The 10503-nt window shown below is 47.6% G+C and overlaps 1 long non-coding RNA gene across 1 annotated transcript; it reads right to left on the bottom strand.

Annotated features, from left to right (window-relative positions):
• Positions 1-291: 291 nt before the first annotated feature.
• Positions 292-5432, bottom strand: LOC120095173 (uncharacterized). The gene is made up of 3 exons (XR_005490416.2): positions 5190-5432; positions 3610-3995; positions 292-2650 (listed from the first exon to the last, which is right to left on the bottom strand). It is a non-coding gene; the product is annotated as an uncharacterized LOC120095173 (long non-coding RNA).
• Positions 5433-10503: the final 5071 nt, after the last annotated feature.

Raw genomic sequence — 10503 nt, 5'->3', positions numbered from 1 at the left:
GACATTTAGGGCCATCCGTGAATCCACAGTCACACAGCCATCACCATCTCCCAGGGTCCACGGAATACTTCCTCCTGTTTGTTTGTTTGTTTGTTTGTTTGTTTGTTTGTTTGAGACAGGGTGCCTTAGTCAGGGTTTCTATTCCTGCACAAACATCGTGACCAAGAAGCAACTTGGGAAGGAAAGAGTTTATTCAGATTGCACTTCCACATTGCTGTTCATCACCCAAGGAAGTCAGGACAGGAACTCAAGCAGGTCAGGAAGCAGGAGCTGATGCAGAGGCTGTGGGAGGATGTTACTTACTGCCTTGCTTCCCCTGGCTTGCTCAGCTTGCTCTCTTTTAGAACCCAAGACCACCAGCCCAGGGACGGTACCACCCACAATGGACTGGGTCCTCCCTCCTCGATCACTAGTTGAGAAAATGCCTTACAGCTGGGTCTCGTGGAGGCATTTCCTCAACTGAGGCTCCTTTCTCTGTGATAACTCCAGCTTGTGTCAAGTTGACACACAAAACCAGTCAGTACACAGAGTTTCTCAGTATAGCCTTGGCTGGTCTGGAACTTACTCTACAGAGAGACCAGGCTGGCCTCGAACTCAGAGATCCGTCTACCTCTGCCTCAAGCGTGCTAGGATTGAAAGTGTGTATCACTGAGTCAGGAGTCAGTCCAAGTACGTGATGCTGTGTGTTCTAAGAGTTCAGTCAATACGCCTTGGCCTTCAGTCATCACTAGATGAACAGTCTCCCCACCTTCAAGAGGCTTCTGTGTGAGGACATGGTAGCTCACTCTTTTGATCCCAGCCCTCGGGAAGCAGAGGCTAGCAGATCTCTGTGAGTTTGAGGCCAGCCTGGTTTACAGAGTGAGTTCCAGAGCAGCCAGACTACAAAGTGAGACCCTGTCCCAAAATAACAAAAGCAGACAAACAGAAAGAAACCTCTGTTAGTAGCTCTCCCTCGCTCGGCCCTCTCTAACCCTGCCGTTCCTTTATCTTCTTACTGTCGGCAGCTCTCCAGTCTTGCTTTCCCCAGAACGTTGAGTGGTCAGAATGACCTCTGTTTTCCACTCAGATGCATGTGTTTTAGATGATTCCTTGCCTTATCATATCTCCACTGTGCATTTCTGTAAGGTTGTAAACAATTTATTCAGGGCCCAAGGCTACGGTTTATTTATCCTTCCACCTTCTGCAGGAGATCTCCCAAGTCTGTGAAATCGTTAAATAAAGCTGAGAAGATACTACTGTGTGCAGGAGTTTTGTTTGGGGGATTTTTGAAAGGAGAGATGGGGGGAGGGGGAGGGGAAATGGAAGGAAGGAAGGAAGGAAGGAAGGAAGGAAGGAAGGTAGGTAGAAAAGAAGAGTAAAGGATACATTTTCAACACCTTTGGGTAAATACCAAAGAATGTGGTTCCTGGATCACAAGGTAAAAGTATGTATAATGATTGGTTTTACAGGTCAACTTGCCTCGATTTAGAATCACCTGAGCAGGGAGTCTCGACTGAGGAATTTTTCATCTTAATTGATGTGGGAAGACTCACCCTAAATGAGGTGGCATCTTCCAACTGCAGTCCAGACATTAAAAAGCACAGTAGGGGGCTGGAGAGATGGCTCAGCGCTTACGAGCACTGGCTACTCTTCCAGAGGTCCTGAGTTCAGTTCCCAGCAACCACATGGTGGCTCACAATCATCTGTAATGAGATCCGATTCCCTCTTCTGGTGTGTCTGAAGACAGTGGCATACATAATAATAATAACAAGTCATAATTTAATAATGATTTATTAATAATAAATTAATAAATAATTTTTAAAAGCACAGTAGGAAAACTAGTCAGTCCCCTTTTGCTTTCTTGACTTTTCTTCTTGCTTCCTACCTGATCTATGCTGCTGCTGCTTCCTCAGTGCTATTAACCCAAGTTCCCAGACTCCCAAAGTTGACTGAAGACCGATGGCTCTCCAGAAACCTTCTAGATCTTCAACACCAGATTGGGACAGCTAAGGCTCCTAGCTTCAGAGACTGAGCAAATCCTGGGTGCTTAGCCCCTCAAGGGTGAGACAGTGGTTTTTACAATTTTGACATACACTGATCTAGCAAGTTAATTTTTTTCATCCTATCAGTTCTTTCCCTGTAGAGAACCCTGACTAATATGTTTGATTTTATCCCCCTCCCCCCAAAAAAGCCATGCTCTCATTCAATGTGGCTTCTGCCACTTCCTGATCCCACCAGCCATGAATGGGCATTCCTTTTGCTCCACATCCTATTTACCATTTTATGGTGTCTGTGTCCTGGATGTAGGTCACTCTCACAGGTATGTAATCGTAGCTCACCGCTGTCCTCATTGGCATCTCCTACCTAAGAACATCTGCGGTAGAACATTCCCCAGCCCTGAAGCCCTCTGTGTACCTTCTCTGCTGAGGTGTCTGTTAAAGTCTTTGGCCCATTTTTTTTTAAATCAGGTTGTTTGTTTTCCTACTGCTGGGTTTAAGAACTCTTTGTGTGTCTTGGATGACAGTCTGATGACGTGACTGTTGCAAATGTTCCCTTGCCGACTGTGGCTTCTCCTCCTCTGGACATTGTCTTTCACAAATCACAAGTTTTTCGTTTAATGAAAGCCAGCTTACCCGTTAATTCTTCCACAGACAATGCCTTTGTGTGGTATCTAAGAAAAAAAAAAATCATTGAGGTCAAGATTTTCTTCTACGATATCTTTCAGGAGCTTTGTCGTTTGGTGCTTCCTGATGAGATCTACAGCCCTTTTGTAGTTAATGTTTGTGAAGAGTAGAGTGTCTGCGTTTGTATCCTTTGCTAGTGATCATTTGCTAGGTCATTTGTTGAGAGCCATTAGACTTTTTTTTTTCTTTTCATTTTATGTGTCTAGGTGTTTTGCCTACCCTTATATTTGTGTACCCTAGGCATGCAGTGCCCACCCATAGGCCAGAAGAGGGTATCGGATCTCCTGGGGCTGGGGTTACAGACATTTAGGAGCTGCCTTCTAAATTCTTGGAATCAAACTTGAATTCCATGCCAGAGAAGCAAGTGTTCTTAACCACTAAGTTATCTCCACAACTCCGGATCACTAATCATTTTTATTTAAGTTATTCAAATACCTGAGGAATTTAGGTCATACAGTGGATCACTTGAACACAAAGGGCAGGAAGGCTGTCCCCAGCAGGAGCCCTCCAAGGGGAGTGAAGTGGGTGCTCTGACCACCATGGGTTCCAAAACCGAGATGGTCTCAGAATAACGCCTTGCTCCAGCATCCAGTGTGGCAAACCTGTACTCCCCTGTGATGTGTACAGGACTTCCCAATGGACTGGAAGTCATGGAATTAAGCTTTGAGGGAGGGAGGAGAATTTCTGATAAGAGAAGCAAGGGCTAAGTCAGGATAAGTATGCACTTCTTTTTCTTTTCTGTTTAAAGCTCAACAAGGTGAAACGAGTTGTGTGAGTGAAGTTATCAATGCTAGTAATAGCTCTGGATATATGGATGGTATTATTTGGGTAATGTATTACTGCTGTCGGCATTTCTCCAGTGCCTGCTCTCAACGCTGCCCACAGTGATGGCAGTGACGCATTTGACACGTCAAAAAAGGAGACCTAGAGAGATCTGTGACCTTACCTACAGTCACACAGGTGGCTCAGGATCAGACTCAACTCGTTTTCCTCCAGACCCTGGGTTCTTCCCTACTCGACACAGAAAACAGAGTTGCTTCAGTTCATGGTCTCTGGCTGCAAAGCATGTAGTGTGCATGCCTTCTCCCTCCTCTTGCAGAAATCCTGTCATTCCTCTTCAGCTCTGCGAGCACAGTCAAAGGGTTTGCAGTGTGCTTGCTGCAACATGGATTAGCCAGCACTGGCTGCCATAACAAAACACCACAGAGAGAGATGTCGACACAACATACATCTCCTTGCTAAGAGGTTAGAGGTCGAAGAGCCAAGGTCAAGGTCTGCTGGGGTTCGATTTCTTCCCAACTTGTACTTATTGCCTCTTCACCATGTCCTCACCTGGGGAGGAGGAGACAGTCCCCTGACTTCTTTTCCCACTGGATCAGGATCCCATTCTCATGACCCCCCCATTTAACCTCAACCACCTCCTGAAGTCCCTATGTCCAGACTCAGTCACATTAAGGGTCAGGGCTTCGACCTGTGGATTTGGGATAAGGGGACACAATTCAGCCCATAGCGAGCAGTCCTATAGATGGAGACCCCATGCAGTCCCTGTTCCTTGCCACGTGAGATTTGGTATCAACTTGGAATCCTGCCAGCAAGACAGCTGTCGCCAGATGCAACCCCTTGACCTAATACCTCCAAAATGGTGAGTCAAAGAAACTTCTTCTCTTTGTTTAGGAAAAAAAATAATTAAATAAAACACAAGGAAGAAACTTTCCATTGGCATCCAGTACTGAGTATGTCCACAATGGAGGATTTTTTAGGTCCGGGAAGAGAAAAGAAGATCCAAACCCTGCTTGTCATGTAACCCAGCCATGGTAGGGGATTTGCCTCATTGCCACACAGTAGTAAAGGCTAGAGAACTTATAGTTAGGGCTCCTGATTCCAATGGCGTAGTAACCTTTGTCATTGAGTCTTACGGGAGGATGATGATTGAAACGGTTTAGATTCGGTCACCATTACGTGGTAAGCAGCATATAATTCAGTTTACATCTTCAGGATAGCCTGGGAGAGAAGGCACCGTCCACAGGTGAAGAAGGATGAAATTAGGCTCAGAGATGAGGTGCCTCATTGGAGCTCACACGGCTTCTGTTGGTGGAGGCAGGACCTGCAAATCTGAGCTGCTATACCATTTGACTATGGAGCAAGTGCCAGCCAAGGAGAACCCACAGTGTCCCAAGGAGGTGGCTTTACCACTTTGAGCCAAGCTTTCTGACCAGGTTAGTGTGTTAGATGCTCAGGATCAGCCCTGAGGAGTGTGGCTGTGCCCGGAGTAGCAAGGTGAAGAAAAGAAAAGAAGGCGAGCCTCACCAGCTACCCCTCCGTTCTACCTTCCCACGCAGGGAGCCCATGACTATCTGAATCCACTAAGACACCAGCACACTGGATTTACTCCTTTCTCCTTAACCTTCTAACTCTCCACCTCTTCATCAGTAGTTAAACCAGCCTTGCAGACAAGTACGAACCGTGCCAGCCCACCCTCCCCTCCGGCTGCAAAGGAAATGAACTTGGCATTTCTAGAGTCCTCACCTGGCATGAATCACGAGGCAGCCCCAAGGGACCAGGGGCAAGGCTACCTGTCAGGCTGATGGGCTATCTCAGCTTCCCTCCCCGCATGGAAAAGGAAGGTGCTTACAGAAGAAAAAGGTGGACTGCTGGCTGTGGCCCAAAAATGACAGAGGCCCCTCGCTGCTGCTGACTGCCCCCGGCCCAGGGAACAAGACGGAGGCGCTGTCAGGAAGTGACGCTGAAATGCCATCCCCTTGTACCTCCTTCAGCCCCTGGCTAAAGGAGGTTCCTGGAGGGAATATTTTTAGTTTGACAAATGAAAGCCTGGGACCGAGGACAGGAGGGATTAAGGGAGCTCTTCTCTGACACTCCTGGAGACGGAGAGATGATGAGTCAGACACAGAGGGCTTAGGCGCGACTTCGCAAGACATTCCTCAGGCGTGAGCACAGGCAGGCAGCCTCTGGAATGCCTCCCGCTGGCTGCCAGCCGGCCCTGGGCGGCGGGTGAGGAGGGGCTGGCCCTGAGAGCAGCTTCTCCGCCCTCCCCTTGGCACACTGTTGGACAGCAGCTTTGAGAGATCAAAGAGGCCGCCCCAGAGGCTTTCCGGAACCCGGATTCAAAACCCGGGGTGCACTGGGTTCGAAGCCAGCCTTTGCTGCTTCTTGGCTGGTATGGTTGGTAGTTCCTCATTTCTCCTTCTAACTTCAGTCATCTCGGCTACGGGCAGGGAATGTGTTTCTGCCCCAAGAAGATGTGGGGGAGTGGGGGTAAAGTTGCAGCTTTGAAAAGGTATAGAGGATCTGGAGAGAGGATCCCATGCATAAGAAATCTTGTTCCACAAACATAAAGACCCCAGCACACAGGTAAAAAGCTGGGCATAGTTCTATGTGCCTGGAACCCCTGCACTAGAGGGTCCAGTAGCAGATAGATTTCCCACACAGAGAGTTCACTGCCAAGCCAGTCCAGCTGAGAGGATGGGCTTCAGATTCAATGAGAGAGTCTGCCTCAAAGCAGTAAGAGGAAGATACCCAAAGTCCTGTTCTAGCCTCTACTTGTGCGCACACAGGCACAGGCACCTGCATACCCATATGTGCACACACACACACACACACACACACACACACACACACACACACGTACAGGGCACACACTGATATAAAGAGCATTTTCCAAGTCACCCCAGACATGGAACCCAAATCTCTCCATACAAACAGAAGTACTCAGCACTTAGTGAGTGCTCTCTTATATGTCACTCTGTGCTCCAAGTCTCATTGCCCAACCACTCTGGGAGGTGCATGACATAGTCCCTTCCTTCTCCCAGACACAGACACTGGAAAGGTACTGCGGCTTGCCTCCAGTTGTAGAGCTAACCTCTGAGATGCTGGCATAAATGGGCTCTCCCTGACTCTGAAACCCACATCTCACATCTCCGTGCTAGAGAATCCCTGGGCACAGAGCCAGAGTGCAGACTCAAGTAGCAGGTGGGAGCAAAGGAATTGCCTGGGCTGGAGCCTGAGCCCTTGGCAGCTGGCCACCATCATTGTCACAGACCCAGGGCAATCAGTGGGCAGCCAGGAAGGTGGGGGGTTCTTTAAAGTCAGAACCTGCTCACTTGGGGAGAAGAGAGACTGAGGCAGCCAACAGGTCCTAGCTGGTTTCTCACTTTTCAAACAGCTGGCTTGGGTGGGCACTCCCAGGGACTCAGTACCAAGTCACTGAATGAATTCTACCCAAAAAAATGCAAGCCCATGATGAGCCACCCATCCCATAGTCCACACATGGCCTACCAACTTTGGCTTGGCTTTCCTGTGAATATGGTATGACTTTCCCAGGAATATCCAGAGGCAACTCAAGTGTGCTACCTCTCAGAAATGTCAGGAGAAAGATTTTTGTCCTGAAATTAGTGTCGTTTCCCTTGTTAGCATCCCCCTCTTAAGTAGGCCAATCTGTCTCATTAATTCATTTTTGTCCCGTCATGGGACTTTGATAGACCTATTTTGTTTTAAACTAAAAATAAAAGGTAACCCATGAATTCAATTATTTTCTTTATTTGGAGGGCATAAAGAATGAAGGGGGGAGGGAAGAGAAAGGAGAGGAAAGGAAAAGAAAGCGAAGAAAGTTAAATGTTGTAGTAAATATTATTTGCGTGTTTCTACCCAACCTTAGGTCATTTGGGTTTCAAATAAAAGACACAAAACCATTAAATTTATAATAAGCCTTAACGCACTAGGGCTGGACAGGTATCAACCCTCTGTGCTATTCTGTCTACTTTTCTGTCAATAACCCTAATATATCACTTGCCTGGTTCTGCCTGGGCTGCTCCTACTGTAACAGGCAGGACTTCATAGCTATCCATCTACCTCATGGCAATTTCTGCCTTCTCCCCCTCCTTCTCCCTCCTCATGGCCTCTGCCTCAGAACCAAGCCCAGGAAGCAAAACCCTGTCTACCTCTTTTCCACCCAGCTACAGGCTGAATCTTTATTAACCAATCATGGATAACTTGAGGAGGCAAGGTTTATACAACAAAATCTGGTATATGTGAAGATCTGCTCATCTTGGAACAACCAAATCTTGGGGTACAGAATCGAGCATTCGAATACAAGCGGCATCAGAGCAACCACTACAGTTACAGAAGAAAGGAAGTTAGTTAAGATGGGAAGAGATGGGGGTGCACAAGGGAGAGGAAGTTTCCCAGAGTCCTCAGATTGTCATATTGCACTCCACATGTTAGCAGGAAGGACAAACTCTCCTATAGCCACTAAAGGCCATGAGGCTTCTAATAGGTCCACTCTTTATTCTCTCAAGGGATCTCACCTCCCAGGACACATCGTGGAAAGGTGGGTACAGGGGGTATCCCTGCTTCATTCCCTTATTGGCCACTCTGGAACACCTATATGGAATCTCCTCTGAGATTCAAGACTCTAATGACCCGCCCATAAGCTCCTGTGTTTGAATACTTCTCTCCAGGTGGTTATGCTGTCTTGGAAGATTGTAGAACTGTGAGGCATGAGACCTAGCTAGCAGATATAGGCCACAAGGAGTGGGGACCTTAAAGATATAGCCCGGCTCTGCTTTTGACTCCATCCCTGCCTTCCTGGTTCACCAAGAGATGAGCCTCTCTAGCCACCATGACTTCCCCAGCAGGACGGACTATACCCTATAAACTGTGAGCCAAAATCAGCCTCCCTTCCTTCAAGGGACCCTTCTGACCAATATGTTGTCACTGTGATGAGAAAAGTGACCCAAACAGGGAGCAAGTGGCCTGCTCTGATGGCCACTGTGTGCATCCGTCACTAAAATAATCATGCTACCTACCTCTTCCCTTCTAACAAGGCAGGACCTTGTGGCATAAATGTCAGCTCTGTTGCAAGCGTCCCACGATGGCTGGTGTTGACTGTAAACTAGGTGGGACTCAGAATCGTCATGGAAACCAAGTTCTGGTCGCCCATATAAATTTGGGGCTCCATCATTCCTGGGGCTGAGGTCTCGGACTACATTGTCAGCCTTCATCTCTCTCGCTCTCTGACTAAGCACACAGGGTGACCAGCCACACAAGAGACCATCCGCGTGAACTGTGAAACTGAATAAATCCTTCTTTAAGCAGCTTTTGTCAGTGGTTTAAAAGTAACTGATGCATCTCTCTATTGACAAGGCACAGAGGCCTGAGGAAATTCTGTCTTGTCTGTGAAATGGGAGTTGTTGATACCTGACTTATAGAAAGTTGCAAATTAGTTGACAAAACGGGATGAGATGAGAGAAAGAGTGAGAGAGAAGAGGGGAGGGGGATAAGAAACAAGGATCGCATGTGCCTGGTACGTGACAGGTGCTCAGGAAATGACAACTGGCATCTCCGTTACGGCTTTAGCGTTGTTTCCGGTGGCTGTGATAAAATGCTCTCACAAAAGCAACGTAAGAAAGAAAGGGTTTATCTAGCTCACAGTCTATCATTGTGGGGACGCCAATGCAGCAGGAACTTGAAGCAGATAGTCATAGCACGTCCACAGTCCAGAGCAAATTGAAATGAATTAGTGCATGTTCCCCCTTCCCATTTTATCCAGTTCTGGATACTCTAGGGAAGGGATGGTACCACCCACAATGGGCAGGTCTTCCCACCTCAGTCAACATACTCAAGATCATCCCCTGCAAACAAGCCTACAGGCTAATCGGGACAGCCCTTCATTGGGATGCTCCTCCCAGGTGACTCTAGATTGTACCACCTTGACTCTTAAAACTATCGGGGCTGGTAAGATTGCTCACTGTGTAAAGGTGCCTGCTTGCCCAACCCAAGGACTTGATTTTGATCCTTAGAAATAACATGGTGTTAAAGGAAGACATTTAATTGGGGCTGGCTTACACTTAGGAGGTTCAGTCCATTATCATCACGGCAAGAAGCATGGCAGTGTGCGGGCAGACGTGGCGCTGAGAGTTCTACAACTTGATCCACAGGCAGCAAGGAAGAGACTAAGCCACTGGGCCTCACTGGAGCTTCTGAGACCTTGAAGCCTAGTGACACACTTCTTCCAACCAAGTCACACCCACTTCAACAAGGCCACACCTCCTAACAGTGCCACTCCCTGCGGCCCTATGGGGGCCATTTTTATCCAAACCTTCACATGCTGTACAGAGAGAGCTAACTCCTACAAGTTGCCCTCTGACCTCCACATAGATGTACCTATACATGTCACACATACATGGCGTGTACATGTCCATCCCATCCCACATACAAAATAAATGTTTTAAAAAATTAAAAAATAAAACGGTCAGTTATTTTTTTTTTCAACTGTATCCTATCAGGATATATACTGAATTTTCTACGATTTACTTTTCCTTGACTATATCTTTCTGTTGCCCAGAAATCTGTCTCGCTGTCTTTTGCTCTATGACAATACGGTGAGAAGCCTGTGCACGGGGAGGGGAGTAATCCACCTCTATTCTTTGTGAAGCACAACAAGTCAAAATAAACCAAACTGAAGTCAGTGCTAAGGAGTCCGATTTGCTCTTCCTGCTCTCCACAGCCAGCTTAAACCCGGATACACAGCCTGCAGGGTGGGATAGTAATGGAAGATTAGGATGTGGACACAGAGGATGGGTACCACGAGGACACCCACTGTGATCCAAGGCTGCAGGGTGCAGTAAGAACGATGCAGCCTGGGATAGACACCTTGATCCTCCTTTCCATAGCTGTTGACCAGTTTTCTCTTGTGTATGTCATCCCCATGGACCCTGCCTTCTACCTTGTGTCTCCCCCTTTCCCCCAGACGGCCTCCGCTCTCCTTCAACCTGAGGCCTCTTCTCCATTTGCTGCCTTGTGTTGGGCCGAAGAGAACTCAGCA

The sequence above is a fragment of the Rattus norvegicus genome, chromosome 10 (assembly GCF_036323735.1).
Source record: "Rattus norvegicus strain BN/NHsdMcwi chromosome 10, GRCr8, whole genome shotgun sequence".
NCBI classification, from domain to species: Eukaryota; Metazoa; Chordata; class Mammalia; order Rodentia; family Muridae; genus Rattus; species Rattus norvegicus.
This window is presented reverse-complemented; position numbering and strand designations above follow the sequence as displayed.